The sequence below is a fragment of the Pongo abelii genome, chromosome 9 (assembly GCF_028885655.2).
Source record: "Pongo abelii isolate AG06213 chromosome 9, NHGRI_mPonAbe1-v2.0_pri, whole genome shotgun sequence".
NCBI classification, from domain to species: Eukaryota; Metazoa; Chordata; class Mammalia; order Primates; family Hominidae; genus Pongo; species Pongo abelii.
Window position 1 is genome coordinate 58,337,786 of NC_071994.2, and position 15,957 is coordinate 58,353,742.

General features: G+C 41.0%; 1 pseudogene; it reads left to right on the forward strand.

The window, feature by feature from the left end:
* Positions 1-12,767: 12,767 nt before the first annotated feature.
* LOC129048674 (mas-related G-protein coupled receptor member X1-like) lies at positions 12,768-13,757 on the forward strand (annotated as a pseudogene).
* Positions 13,758-15,957: the final 2,200 nt, after the last annotated feature.

The window sequence follows — 15,957 nt, forward strand, 5'->3', positions numbered from 1 at the left end:
CAATCAGGTTTTACACTGAGACATTCCATTCCCAGGGACGAGCAGGAGACAGATGCCTTCCTCTTATCTCAATTGCAAAGAGGCCTTTCTCTTTCACTAATCCTCCTCAGCACAGACCCTTTATGGGTGTCAGCTGGGGGACGGTCAGGTCTTTCCCTTCCCATATCTCATGCTATCACATGGGGAGAAACCTTGGACAATACCTGGCTTTCCTGGGCAGAGGTCCCTGCGGCCTTCCGCAGTGTATTGTGTCCCTGGGTACTCGAGATTAGAGAATGGTGATGACTTTTACCAAGCATACTGCCTTCAAGCACTTTTTTAACAAAGCACATCCTGCACAGCCCTAAATCCATTAAACCTTGAGTCAACACAGCACATGTCTCTGCGAGCACAGGGTTGGAGCTAGGGTTACAGATTAACAGCATCTCAAGGCAGAAGAATTTCTCTTAGTACAGAGCAAAGTGGAGTTTCTTATGTCTACTTCTTTCTACATAGACACAGTAACAGTCTGATCTGTCTTTCTTTTCCCCACAAGTTTTTAGCATGAAGGGATGTTGAATTTTACCGAAGGCCTTTTCTGGATCTATTGAGATAATCACGTGGTTTTTGTCGTCAGTTCTGTTTATGTGATGGGTTACGTTTACTGATTTGAGTATATGGAGCTGGCCTTGCATCCCAGGGATGAAGCTGACTTGATCGTGGTGGATAAGACTTCCATGTGCTGCTGGATTCAGTTTGCCAGTATTTTATTGATGATTTTTGCATTGATGTTCATCAGGGATATCGGCCTGAAGTTTTTTTTTGTTTTGTCTCTGCTCGGTTTGGTATCAGAATGATGCTGGCCTCATGAAATGAGTTAGGGAGAAGTCCCTCCTTTTCAGTTGTTTGAAATGGTTTCAGAAGGAATGGTACCAGCTCCTCTTTGTACCTCTGGTAGAATTCGGCTGTGAATCTGTCTGGTCCTGGGCTTTTTTTGGTAGGCTATTAATTACTGCCTCAATTTCAGAACTTGTTATTGGTCTACCCAGGAATTTGATCTCTTCCTGGTTTAGTCTTGGGAATGTATATGTGTTCAGGAATTTATCCATTTCTTCTAGATTTTCTAGTTTATTTGTGTAGAGGTGTTTATAGTATTCTCTGGTGGTAGTTTGCATTTCTGTAGGCTCCATGGTGATATCCCCTTTATCATTTTTCATTTTATCTATTTGATTCTTCTTCCTTTTTTTCTTTATTAGTCTAGCTAGTGGTCTATCTATTCTGTTAATCTTTCCAAAAAGCCAGCTCCTGAATTCATTGATTTTCTGAAGGGTTTTTCATGTCTCTATCTTTTTCAGTTCTGCTCTGATCTTAGTTATTTCTTATCTTCGCCTAGATTTTGAACTTGAATTAAAAGACACAGTCTGTGTCTTTTAGTTGGTCTTGCTTCTCTAGTTCTTTCATTGTGATGTCAGGGTGTCGATATTAGATCTTTCCTGCTTTCTCCTGTGGGCATTTAGTATTGTACATTTCCCTCTAAACATTGCTTAACTGTGTCTCAGAGATTCTGGTAAATTGTCTGTTTGTTCTCATTGGTTTCAAAGAACTTTTTTATTACTGCCTTAATTTCATTATTTATCCGGTAGTCATTCAGGAGCAGGTTGTTCAATTTCCATGTGGTTGTGTGGTTTTGATTGAGTTTCTTAATCCTAAATTCTAATTTGATTGCACTGTGGTCTGAGAGACTGCTTGTTATGATTTCCATTCTTTTGCATTTGCTGAGGAGTGTTTTACTTCCAACTATGTGGCTGATTTTAGAATAAGTGCTATGTGGCACTGAGAAGAAAGTATATGCTGTTGATTTGGGGTGGAGAGTTCTGACAGTTTCTATTAGGTCCACTTGGTCCAGAGCTGAGTTCAAATCCTGAATATTCTTGCTAATTTTCTTTCTCGTTGATCTAATATTGACAGTAGGGTGTAAAATTCTCCTGCTATTATTGTGTGGGAGTCTAAGTCTCTTTGTAGGTCTCTAAGAACTTGCTTTATGAATCTGGGTGCTCCTGTATTGGGTGCATATATATTTAGGAGAGTTAGCCCCTTCTTGTATCATTGATCCCTTTACCAGTATGTACTGCCCTTCTTTGTCTTTTTTGATCTTTGTTGGTTTAAAGTCTGTTTTATCAGAGACTAGAATTGCAGCCCCTGGTTTTTTTTTTCTTTCCATTTGACTGGTAAATCTTCCTTTATCCCTTTATTTTGAGCCTATGTGTGTCTTTGCATGTGAGATGGGTCTCCTGAATACAGCACACCTATGGGTCTTGACACTTTATTCAATTTGCCAGTCTGTGTCTTTTAATTGGGGCATTTAGCCCATTCACATTTAAAGTTAATATTGTTATGTGTGAATTTGATCCTGTCCTCATGATGCTAGCTGGTTATTTTGCACATTAGTTGATTCAGTTTCTTCATGGTGTCATAGGTCTTTATATTTTGGTGTGTTTTTGCAGTGCCTGGTACCGGTTTTTCATTTCCATATTTAGTGCTTCCTTCAGGAGCTCTTGTAAAGCAGGCCTGGTGGTGACAAAATCCCTCAGCATTTGCCTGTCAGGGAATTATTTTATTTCTCCTTTGCTTATGGAGCTTAGTTTGGCTGGATATGAAATTATGGTTGGGGTGGCTGGCAAGATGGCCAAATAGGAACAGCTCCGGTCTGTAGCTCCCAGCAAGATCAATGCAGAAGGCAGGCGATTTCTGCATTTCCAACTGAGGTACCTGGATCATCTCACTGGGACTTGTTAGACAGTGGGTGCAGGCCATGGAGGATGAGCCGAAGCAGGGTGGGGTGTCATCTCACCCTGGAAGCACAAGGGGTGAGGGAAATCCCTCCCCTAGCCAAGGGAAGCCATGAGGGACCATGCCATGAGGAACAGTGCTCTCGGCCCAGATACTACGCTTTTCCCACAGTCTTTGCAACCTGCAGACCAGGAGATTCACTTGGGTGACTACATCACCAGGGCCCTGGGTTTTGAGCACAAAACTGGGCGGCCATTTAGGCAGAAACTGAGCTAGCTTCAGGAGGCTTTTTTTGTACCCTAGTGGCATCTGGAATGCCAGTGAGGCAGAAGCATACACTCCCCTGAGAAGGGGGCTGAAGCCAGGGAGCCAGGTGGTCTAGCTCAGTGGATACCAACCCCACAGAGCCCAGCAAGCTAACATCCACTAGCATCTACCATTACTGGGGCTTGAGTAGGCAGTTTTCCCTTCACAGTGTAAACAAAGCCACCTGGAAGTTCTGACTGGGTAGAGCCCACCATAGCTCAGCAAACCCACTGTAGCCAAACTGCCTCTCCAGATTCCTCCTCTCTCAGAAGGGCATCTCTGAAAGAAAGGCAGCAGCCACAGTCAGGGGCTTATAGATAAAATTCCCATCTCCCTGGGACAGAGCACCTGTGGAAAGGGGTGGCTGTGGGCATCGCTTCAGCAGACTTAAACGTTCCTGCCTGCCAGCTCTGAAGAGATCAGTGGATCTCACTGCACAGCACTCGAGCTCTGCTAAAGGACAGACTGCCTCCTCAAGTGGACCCCTGACTCCTGTGCCTCCTGACTGAGAGACACCTCCCAGCAGCGGTAGACAGACACCTCATAAAGAGAGTTCTGGATGGCATTTGGTGGGTGCTTTTTTGGGAAGAAGCTTCCAGAGGAAGGAACAGGCAGCAATCTTTTCTATTCTGCAGCCTCCACTGGTGATACCCGGGAAAACAGGCTCTGGAGTGGACCTCCAGCAAACTACAGCAGACCTGCAGTAGAGGGGCCTGACTGTTAGAAGAAAAACTAACCAACAGAAACGAATCACATCAACATCAACAAAAAGGATGTCCACACAGAAACCCCATCTGAAGATTACCAACATTAAAGACCAAAGGTAGATCAATCCATGAAGATGAGGAAAAACCAGTGCAAAAACACTGAAAATTCCAAAATCCAGAACACCTCTTTGCCTCCAAAGGATCACAACTCCTCGCCAGCAAGGGAACAAAACTGGACAATGAGTTTGACGAATTGGCAGAAGTAGGCTTCAGAAGGTGGGTAATAAACTCCTCTGAGCTAAAGGAGCATGTTCTAACCCAATGCAAGGAAGCTAAGGACTTTGAAAGAAAAAAAAAAGAGGAATTGCTAACTAGAATAACGAGTTTAGAGAAGAACATAAATGAACTGATGGAGCTGAAAAACACAGCATGAGAATTTCGTGAAGCATACACAAGTATCAATAGCTGAATTGATCAAGCAAAAGAAAGGATACCAGAGACTGAAGATCAACTTTATGAAATAAAGCATGAAGACAATATTAGAGAAAAAAGGATGAAAAGGAACGAACAAAGCCTCCAAGAAATATAGGACTATGTGAAAAAACCAAACTGACATTTGATTGGTGTACCTGAAAATGACGGGGAGAATGGAACCAAGTCGGAAAACTCTCTTCAGGATATTATCCAGGAGAACTTCCCCAACCCAGCAAGACATGCCAACATTCAAATTCAGGAAATACAGAGAACACCACAAAGATACGCCTCGAGAAGAGCTACTCCAAGACACATAATCGTCAGAGTCACCAAGGTTGAAATAAAGGAAAAAATGTTAAGGGCAGCCAGAGACAAAGGTAGGGTTATCCACAAAGGGAAGTCCATCAGACTAACAGCAGATCTCTCTGCAGAAACCCTGCAAGCCAGAAGAGAGTGGGGGCCAATATTCAACATTCTTAAGAAAAGAATTTTCAATCCAGAATTTCACATCCAGCCAAACTAAGCTTCATAAGCAAAAAAGAAATAAAATCCTTTACAGACAAGCAAATGCTTGCTGAGAGGTTTTGTTACAACCAGGCCTGCCTTACAAGAGCTCTTAAAGGAAGCACTAAATATGGAAAGGAACGACTGGTACCAGCCACTGCAAAAACATACAAAATTGTAAAGATCATTGACACTATGAAGAAACTGCATCAACTATGGGCAAAATAACCAGCCAGCATCATAATAACAGGATCAAATTCACACATAACAATATTAACCTTAAATGTAAATGGGCTAAATACCCCAATTAAAAGACACAGACTGGCGAGTTAGCTAAAGAACCCAGACCCATAGGTGTACTGTATTCAGGAGACACATCTCACGTGCAAAGACACACATAGGCTCAAAATAAAGGGATAAAGAAAGATTTACCAAGCAAATGGAAAGCAAAAAAAAAAAAAAAAAAAAAAAAACACACAAAAAAACCAGGGGTTACAATTCTAGTCTCTGATAAAACAGACTTTCAACCAACAAAGATCAAAAAAGACAAAGGGCACTACATAATGGTAAAAGGATGAATGCAACAAGAAGAGATAACTATCCTAAACATATATGCACCTAATACAGGAGCACCCAGATTCATAAAGCAAGTTCTTAGAGACCTACAAAGAGACTTAGATTTCCACACAATAATAGTGGGAGACTCTAACACCCCACTGTCAATATTAGACAGATCAACGAGAAAGAAAATTAACAAGAATATTCAGGACTTGAACTCACCTCTGTCCCAAGTGGACCTAATAGACATCTGCAGAACTCTCCATTACAAATCAACAGAATATACATTCTTCTCAGCACCACAACACACTTATTCTAAAATTAACCAAATAAATGGAAGTAAAACAATCCTCAGCAAATGCAAAAGAACAGAAATAATAACAAACAGTCTCTCAGACCACAGTGCAATAAAATTAGAACTCAGGATTAAAAAACTCACTCAAAACCCCACAATTACATGGAAACTGAACAACCTGCTCCTGAATGACTACTGGGTAAATAACAAAATTAAGGCACAAATAAATAAGTTCTTTGAAAACAATGAGAACAAAGACACAATGTACCAGAATCTCTGGGGCACAGCTAAAGCCATGTTTAGAGGAAAATGTATACCACTAAATGCCCACAGGAGAAAGCAGGAAAGATCTAAAATCAGCTCCCTAACATCACAATTAAAAGAACTAGAGAAGCAAGATCAAACAAATTCAAAAGCTGGCAGAAGACAAGAAATAAGTAAGATCAGAGCAGAACTGAAGGAGATAGAGACACAAAAAACCCTTCAGAAAATCAATGAATCCAGGAGGTGTTTTTTTGAAATTATTACCAAAATAGATAGACCACTAGCTGGACTAATAAAGAAGAAAAAAGAGAAGAATCAAATAGACACAATAAAAAATGAAAAAGGGGTATTACCACCGATCCCACAGAAATACAAACTACCATCAGATAATACTATAAACACCACTATGAAAACATACTAGAAAATCTAAAAGAAATTGATAAATTCCTGGACACATACACCCTCCCAAGACTAAACCAGGAAGAAGTCAAATCCCTGAACAGACCAATGACAAGTTCTGAAATTCAGGCAGTAATTAATAGCCTACCAACCAAAAAAGCTCAGGACCAGACAGATTCACAGCTGAATTCTACCAGAGGTACAAAGAGGAGCTGGTACCATTCCTTCTGAAACCATTCCAAACAATAGAAAAAGAAGGAATCCTCCCTAACTCATTTCATGAGGCCAGCATCATCCTGATACCAAAACCTGGCAGAGACACAACAAAAAAAAGAACATTTCAGGCCAATATCCCAGATGAACATCAATGCGAAAATCCTCAATAAAATACTGGCAAACCAAATTCAGCAGCACATGAAAAACCTTATCCACCATGATCAAGTCAGCTTCAGCCCTGGGATGCAATGCTGGCTCAACATTCCCAAATCAATAAACGTAATCCATCACATAAATATAACCAATGATAAAAACTACATGATTATCTCAACAGATGCAGAGAAGGCCTTCGATAAAATTCAACTCCCCTTCATGCTAGCAACTCTCAATAAACTAGGTATTGATGGAACATATCAAAAAATAATAAGAGCTATTTATGACAAACCCACAGCCAATATCATACTGAATGGGCAAAAGATGGAAGCATTCTTTTTGAAAACCAGCACAAGACACAGATGTCCTGTCTCACCACTCCTATTCAGCATAGCATTGGAAGTTCAGGCCAGGGCAATAAGGCAAAAAGTGTATTCAGATAGGAAGAAGAAAAGTCAAATTGTCTCTGTTTGCAGATGACGTGATTGTATACTTAAAAAACCCCAATGTCTTAGCCCAAAATCTCCTTAAGCTGATAAGCAACTTCAGCAAAATCTCAGGATACAAAATCAATGTGCAAAAATCACAAGCATTCCTATACACCAATAATAGACAAACAGCCAAATCATGAGTGAACTCCCATTCACAATTTCCACAAAGAGAATAAAATATCTAGGAATACAACGTACAAAGGAGAACTTGTACATTCTCCCTTCAAGGAGAGCTCTTCAAAAAGAACTACAAACCACTGCTCAAGGAAATAAGAGAGGACACAAACAAATGGAAAAGCGTTCCATGCTCATGGGTAGGAAGAATCAATATTGTGAAAATGGCCACACTGCCCAAAGTAATTTATAGATGCAATGCTATCCCCATCAAGCTACCATTGACTTTCTTCACAGAATTAGAAAAAAACTCCTTTAAATTTTATTTGGAAACAAAAAAGAACCTGTATAGCCAAGACAATCCTAAGCAAAAAGAACAAAGCTGGAGGCATCACACTACCTGACTTCAAACTATACTATAAGGCTACAGTAACCAAAACAACATGGTACTGGTACCAAAACAGATATATAGACCAATGGAACAGAACAGAGGCCTCAGAAATAATGCCACACATCTACAACCATCTGATCTTTGACAAACCTGACAAAAACAAGCAATGAGGAAAGGATTCCCTATTTAATAAATGATGTTGGGAAAACTGGCTATCCATATGCAGAAAACAGAAACTGGACCCCTTCCTTACACCTTATACAAAAATTAACTCAAGATGGATTAAAGACTTAAACCTCAGTCTTTTTACATTAAAACCATAAAAACCCTGGAAGAAAACCTAGGCAATACCATTTAGGACATAGGCATGGGCAAAGACTTCATGACTGAAACACCAAACGCAATGGCAACAAAAGCCAACATTGACAAATGGGATCTAATTAAACTGAAGAACTTCTGCACAGCAAAAGAAACTATCATCAGAGTGAACAGTCAACCTACAGAATGGGAGAAAATTTTTGCAATCTATACATCTGAGAAAGTACAAATATCCAGAATCTACAAGGAACTTAAACAAATTTACAAGAAAAAACAACCCCATCAAAAAGTGGGTGAAGGATATGAACAGACACCTCTCAAAAGAAGACATTTATGCAGCCAACAAACATATGAAATAAAGCTCATCATCACTGGTCATTAGAGAAACGCAAATCAAAACCACAATGAGATACCATCTCACGCCAGTTAAGATGGCAATTATTAAAAAGTCAGGAAACAACAGACACTGGAGAGGATGTGGAGAAATAGGTATGCTTTTACACTGTTGGGAGTGTAAATTAGTTCAACCATTGTGGAAAACAGATTCCTCAAGGATCTAGAACCAGAAATACCATTTGACCCAGCAATCCCATTATTGGATATATACCCAAAGGATTATAAATCATTCTACTATAAGGACACAAGCACACGTATGTTTATTGCAGAACTGTTCACAATAGCAAAGACTTGGAACCAACCCAAATGCCCATCAATGATAGATTGGATAAAGAAAATATCACACATATACACCATGGAATACTATGCAGCCATAAAAAAGGATGAGTACCTACAATGCCTCACAGCACAAGCTCACATTGCCTGATATTGATACTTAGGCCTATAATTGATTATAAAGATTCAAAACAACAATTAATTACAAACAGTTGAACAAGATGGGATGAGACTGGAATGGCTGAGATGTATTTAAAATGGGACAGAGGCCAAGGAATATCTCAGATAGGGATTTTAGCTCAAACAGCTCTGGCCTCTGATTTGTCTGCATTCCTCATACAGGAAATCACAAGGCTGCCCAGTATCTTCATAAGCCTGGATTGGTCACCAGCTCTCATTCTAGCTCCTCTAGATATCTCCTAAATTACACAACACAAAAGGGTCCTCTGAAGTCACTGAATCCCAGAAAGGCTCTACCCCTTTAGCAAGAGGCAGCACTTCTTCAACTCTGGACAGAAGAAGGAGGAAAGTAAGGGTATGTACCAAGAACTCTCTTCTTTCCACAGTAAGTTATGTTTTTTGCTATAAGCTCACATCCCTGTGTTTCCACCTTAAGGAGCTACATGCAGGGGGTCATGAGCCTGTTTCAGGAAAAGGTGGGTGACATGAAGCTTCCTTCTGGAAACTGAGTGCTGGCAGCCTAGACTGTGTGAATTCCAAATACAGCCAGGCAGAACTTTCTCCCTTCTGATCCACCTTTCCACATCACTCCCTTTATTCCACTTATTCAATCTGCTGTCATGGAGACAATATTGTCTCTTACATTCATTTAAGGAGCAAGGGGACTTGCAGGCATGACTTCTAACAGCTGAACTGCTGTAAAAGGAGGTTTACTCTTTTTACTTACTTTTTAACATTATTCTTTGCCTATCAGGAAAGGTCTAAGGAAGGAATAGGTGGTCTGAAATATAATTGAGTAGTGTTTCATGAGGGGACTATTTACAAAGATGGGCAGCATTAAAGGAAAGTGACAATGCCTGGGGAAGCACCCTAAGTAGCAATAGTGGAGCATGACTTTCTTCCCTAGGCTTAAAAGAACAGGAAAGGAGCAGGTACCATTGAAAGCATAACCATAGCTGTAGCTGTAGGGTTGGGAGAGGATGACCAGGCCAGTGGAGAAGCCCTGCATCACAAACACACAGCCACACAGGCAGACAGCCAGCAGATGGAGATCTCAAATGACTCCCCTCCTGCTTTCCAGTCTCCTGCTGGTGTCTTCCAGTGTCTCAGTTCAACCAGAAACCAGAATGAAAAGAATCTCACTGATGAGGTACATAGAAGCCACCCTCTTGGGTTGTCAAACAGGGTAGAGAAGATTGGAAAGCAAATCCTCGTAATAAATGGGACTGTCCTTCCCAACTTTCTATATCCTCCTCCTTCCTAAGGTTTTCTTTAAACGTCATTAAATCATGTCTCATCTCAGCTCTATTACAGTTATTTTTCTGTTTAGAAATTCTTTTTCAAGTTTCAGTATTATGGAGAAATACCTGCATTCATCAAAAATGCCTAGGAAATGAAATGTAATTTTCAAAAAGAGAAAACATTTCTTTTGGTTAGAGTGTAAGTTTGGTTTCTCTAATAGAGACCCAAAGTAGAAATATCTTAGACAAGAAAATAAAGTTGTCCCTCCATGTCAGTAGGTACTGAATCTGCAAATTTAACAAACCAGAGATAGAAAACATTCCAAAAGAGCAGCATATGGCAGGAATTGTATAGGTACTGAACAGGTACAGACTTATTTTTTCCTTTTTATTATTTCCTAAATAAGCAGTATAACAATTATTTACATAGCATTTATATTTTATTAGGTATTATAAGTGATCTACCAATGATTTAAAGTATAAAGGAGAAAGTGCATAGGTTATATCCAAATACTATGTCATTTTATATAAGAAAATTGAGCATCTGCAGATTTTTGTGTGTGCAGGGGTTCTAGAACCAATCCCCTGTTGATACACAGGAGTGACTATATTTAAGACCTGAGATGGAGGCTCCAAGGCATCAGGCATTAGGACACCAAAAATTGCTGCTCCCCAATGTCTAGAGAGGTGCCCTCATCCTTGTGGTATTACATGGTTGTCAGCTACATCAGCATTCCAGCCTTATGGAGAAGAACTTAGATTTAGAGGGGAAGGGGAGGCTATGCTCCTTCTATTGATCCTGTGAGCCAGGACTTGCTTACATCACATTGGCTCACCTCCCATTGACCAGAACCTGATCATACGATGTCATCCAGCATCAAGGAAAACTGGGATGTGGGTCCTTGTGCTGCTTTTCGAGTCTCAGAATAGTGATATGACTGAAAAGGAGAATGGATATTGGGGCAATCTAGTAGATTCTAAAGCCCCTGATTATCTCTCAGATTCTGCTCTCACCCCAAGATTTTTCAGAAACTCCTCAGAAATAATGAATGATGGGGTAGAGAGCAATAGAGAATGCTCATGCAGGGCTCCAGGGACAAGGGGCTACATTGGATCTGCTCTTCATGGTGCAATCTCAGGAAAATCCTTTGGTTCTTTAAGCCTCAGCTACTTGGCATATTATATGAGGGTATTACAATAGATGGTCTTTGAGGAACACACGCTGAATGTTGGTGATACTACAGTGAACAAGAACAGGCATGGCTTAGTCTTTATGGGGCTTCAAGTTTCATGAGGAAGACAAACATACTATACCCTAAATTTAGATGGTCAAACTGTTAAGTACCCTGAGTGTGGATAACAGAGGTTCTAGTTTTCCTCCCATTTCCTTTTCAGGCCAACCAACACTGTGGCAGCTTTTCTCTCTAAGAGAGCTCATGATGGATGCATTCACTCCTGATGCTCCTCTGTACTCCCAGTGGAGGATGTGTCTTCTTTCCACTTAGAGGCCTCCAGCTCCTTTGCATCCTCAGGATTCCAGCTCCTGCTCTTAACCAAGATATAAGCTAGCCCCCTTTCACCAGTTGACATCTACATCAACATCTGTCTTTACACTCCAAGCCCTGAACTCCTATTTCCCCTTCTGGACTCCTCTCAAACATTGTTTCCATCAACAAAGAAACTCTACCAAAAATCTTATGTGTGACAAAATCGAGTGGGTTTGCATTGTGCATACCCAGCAGAACACTTAGAAGTCCCCCTTCAGTGGCACTCAGATCTCACCCTCACTTATTCTTTCCTCTTCTATATTGCTGTGAAATTCAGTTCAGATCCACACCCTACCCCGACACTGCATACAAAAATTTTCTAGATGCTCAGCAAAGCCACACTGAGCCTCATTTCAAAGGCACATTAGTGGTCAACCTCAGGTATTTGGTCACATATGAGTAATTCCTTTTGACAGAGCTGTCCACAAATAAAATTCTGATGAATGAAATTTTCATTATCTCATTATATGTGTGTGTTCTAATGTCTTGAATTGTGTTTTCATTTTTATTTTCCATTTTATTTAAAGCTAAACTACCATTCGTCTGTTCATTCATGCATTCATTCACTGAATGAATATTTCTGAAGAACACAGTGTGCTACACAGGGAGCCAGGCACTGGGGATATAAAAAGGTTTCTATCTTCAATGACTGACACACTGCACCATTTCTAGCTCACCAGGCCCAGCCATCATCACACTTGTACTAGCAAGATGTCACATTTTCCTCATGTCCACAATGCATGATCTTCATTTTTGTCCATGGAGGGCCACTCTTAATCATGAGGGTGTCACAGCCACCTCTTTGTCTATCCGAATTCCTGCACCTGAGAGAAGTTTCTGGCCCAGGACAGGGTAATGCTTGGGTCCACAGTCCACACTGGTTGAATGGAGGTGTTTCAATCATAATGTTATTCCCATGTCAGTAGAAAACTGTTTTGCAATAGACAGAGCCCAGGCTTTAGAGCCAGCAAGAACTGGGTTTAAATCTGGAGTTGAGGACTCCTCACCTTTTAATAGATTACTTATTCTCTGTGAGCTTGTTTCTCTGCTCTGTAAAATGGAGACAGTACTTCCCAAGTAGCAGGGTGGTGGTGAAAATCAGAGATCATACAGCTGCTGATCACATTTTGTTTGTGTTCCCAGGGGCACCAGACTAGGGTTTCTGAGCATGAATCCAACCATTCCAGCTGCAGATACAGAAATTGCACCAATCAATGATACAGAGGAGACCCATCCTCAACGTTGTGGTATGGAGGTCCTGGTCCTCATAGTGCTGATCCTCATCATTGACCTGGTCGGGCTAGCAGGAAATGCAGTCGTGCTCTGGCTCCTGGGCTTCTGCATGCACAGTAACACCTTCTCTCTCTACATCCTCAACCTGGCCGGGGCTGACTTCCTCTGCCTCTGCTTCCAGATTATAACATTAATTTCCTCAGTGACTTTGTTAGTTCTGTCTCCATCCATTTCTCTAGATTTCTCACCACGGTGTTGTTCTCCGCCTATATTACAGGCCTGAGCATGCTGAGCACCATCAGCACCGAGCACTGCCTGTCCATCCTGTGCCCCATCTGGTACTGCTGCCACTGCCCCACACACCCGTCAGCAGTCATGTGTGTCCTGCTCTGGGCCCTGTCCCTGTTGCAGAGCATCCTGGAGTGGATGTTCTGTAGCTTCCTGTTTAGTGATGTTGACTCTGATAATTGGTGTCAAATATCAGATTTCCTCACTACTGTGTGGCTGATTTTTTTATCTGTGGTTCTCTGTGGGTCCATCCTGGTCCTGCTGGTCAGGATCATTATGTGGATCCGGGAAGATGCCGCTGACCAGGCTGTATGTGACCATCCTGCTCACAGGGCTGGTCTTCCTCTTCTGCAGCCTGCCCCTCAGCATTCAGTGATTCCTATTATACTGGATCGAGAAGGATTTTGATGACTTACCTTGTGCTGTTCATTTAATTTCCATTTTCCTGTCCACTCTTAACAGCAGTGCCAACCCCATCATTTACTTCTTCATGGGCTCATTTAGGCAGCGTCAAAACAGGAAGACCCTCAAGCTGGTTCTCCAGAGGGCTCTGCAGGACATGCCTGAGGTGGATGAAGGTGGAGGGCAGCTTCCTGAGGAAACCCTGAAGCTGTCGGGAAGCAGATTGGGGCAGTGAGGAAGAGCCTCTGCCCTGTCAGTCAGATGGGACTTTGAGAGCAACACTACCCTGCCACTCTTAACAATTATATGCATTTTTCTCATCTTTGTGCCTCTGAAATGCCCCAGTGACACCCCAGTATCTTCAAATAGTTTTATTTTTAATCTCACATTTCTAGTTTTACTCAGAGAAAGCATTAATTTTAAGGTACAATGTTTAAATTCTTCTTCACATTAGCAATCAATTTATCCTGTTTTCTTCCACTGAATTTTTTTTACTGAAAACATTTTTTTTGCAATTTTCATTAGAATGGAAAGAATTCCTGTACAAAACTGGAAAATTCTGCTTTATAATTTTTTTTTACCTAACAGTGTCAAAAAGGAAGTTTCCTTATTTATCTCTCAGACTATGTTCCGTGGAAAATCATGTTCCCTTCCATGATTGGAGGCATTGCTGCAGGTAGGAAGCTCAACTCTTGATAAGTAAGTTCTGTTGCCTCTAAATTTCACTGACTTCTCAGATATAAGGGAAAATAATGTCAAGAGACAAACTCTCTGTCTTCATAAAAACAGTCCAGGAAACTGGTTTTATGAAAAGTCCTGTGCTGTCATTTGTCCACAGCATGGTGACAGGTTGGCCTAGGTTTCCAGTGAAGATAACCATGGCCCCTTCCCCTTGAGAACTAGTATGTGCTTACTTAGCTATCCCTGGACCAAGGAACAAGTGTAGAGTATATAAATATGCCCTACCAGTTCTAATTTGGCCATTTGCAACCTCAGTATTGGTTTCAATGTGAAAATTATCTTGAAACCATTTATTATTTGCTGACAGATTCCTTCAGTTGTACAGGAATTCTGGATACTTCCCATTTTTGTATCACTTGTTCTGGCTGTAACTTTCAGTTAGCTTCATGGCTAGTCACCATGAGAAGCAAGATTGAAGACATCTGACCTTTCCATGATAATGTCAATTACAGTATCTTGATAATAGCTTAGCATTGCTAGAGAATTCTAATACATGCTGTGACACAGATGAACCTTGAGAACACTGTGCTAAGCGAAATAAGCCAGACACTAAAGAACAATATTGTAAGTTCAAATTTTTGAAGTATCCAAACTAGGAAAAATGATGAACACAGAAAATAGATTAGGAACCTGATGGTGAGGGATGGGGAGAATGTGTAAACATGATTTAATCAGCATAAAATTTTTGTTTGTGATAATGAAAAGTTCTTAAAAGAGGGAGTGGTAATAGTTATAGCTCATTGTCAACATACGTAATGCCACTGGATTGTACACTGAAAATGGTTAAATTAGTAAAATGTATGTTATATAAACTTTACCACAAATAAAAACATTTAATTATGAGAACTTAGGATCAGTACAAATCAGGACTAGTCTCTGCCAGTGGTTAACCCTTCCACAGGTAACTCAAGCAGACAGAAGAGACCACCAAGAGAAGATGGGACATCACAGTGGGCTCTGAGCTGCTCACAGCAGTGAAGATGTCCCTCAGATTGATCCTCACACAGGAGAGTTGACAAATGCAATTTTAGTACTCAGGAGACAGTATAAAGTAGCTACAAAAGTGGCAAAGAAGCCCATTATTTTCCGCTTTTCAAAAAAAAATATTTATTGATGGCTCTTACAACACCGTTCAACATATAGAACTCAGGCCTCCTGAATCCAGATCCATTCCTCTTCCAGGCCCAGCTCTTTGCTGATTCTGTATCCTATACGTCCATGCTTGATTTACAAATACCATAGTAGGACTTGGCTATATGTGAGAGTTCCTACGGGTACAAGGAGGCAGGAAGACAGTGCTTACAGCCAATGTTCCAGGCATGGGGTTTTGATGTGATGTCATTAGTTCAGACTGGGGATTATCAGGAGAGTCCACCTTGAGTCTGTGGTATCATCAATTGTATAGCTTCGGCTAACAATTTTGTCCATAATGAGGAGCCACGGAGAGAAATTTCACCTAACAATCGAACCAAAGACTGTTGGCCCTCTCTGGGAAACTGGTTATTTTGTTGACAGCGACATTCTTTTTTCTTTTAACTATATGAATACTTTAAGCTCCTGAAAGCTTATATTCAGCACCTGAAGGCCATACTGGACCCACTTGGCCCCATACTTTGCTCTACTATAGCACTTATAAGAGAGTACTTGAATGATTTGTCCTCATGTCTTGCTCTTCAACCACATTGTAAGGTCTT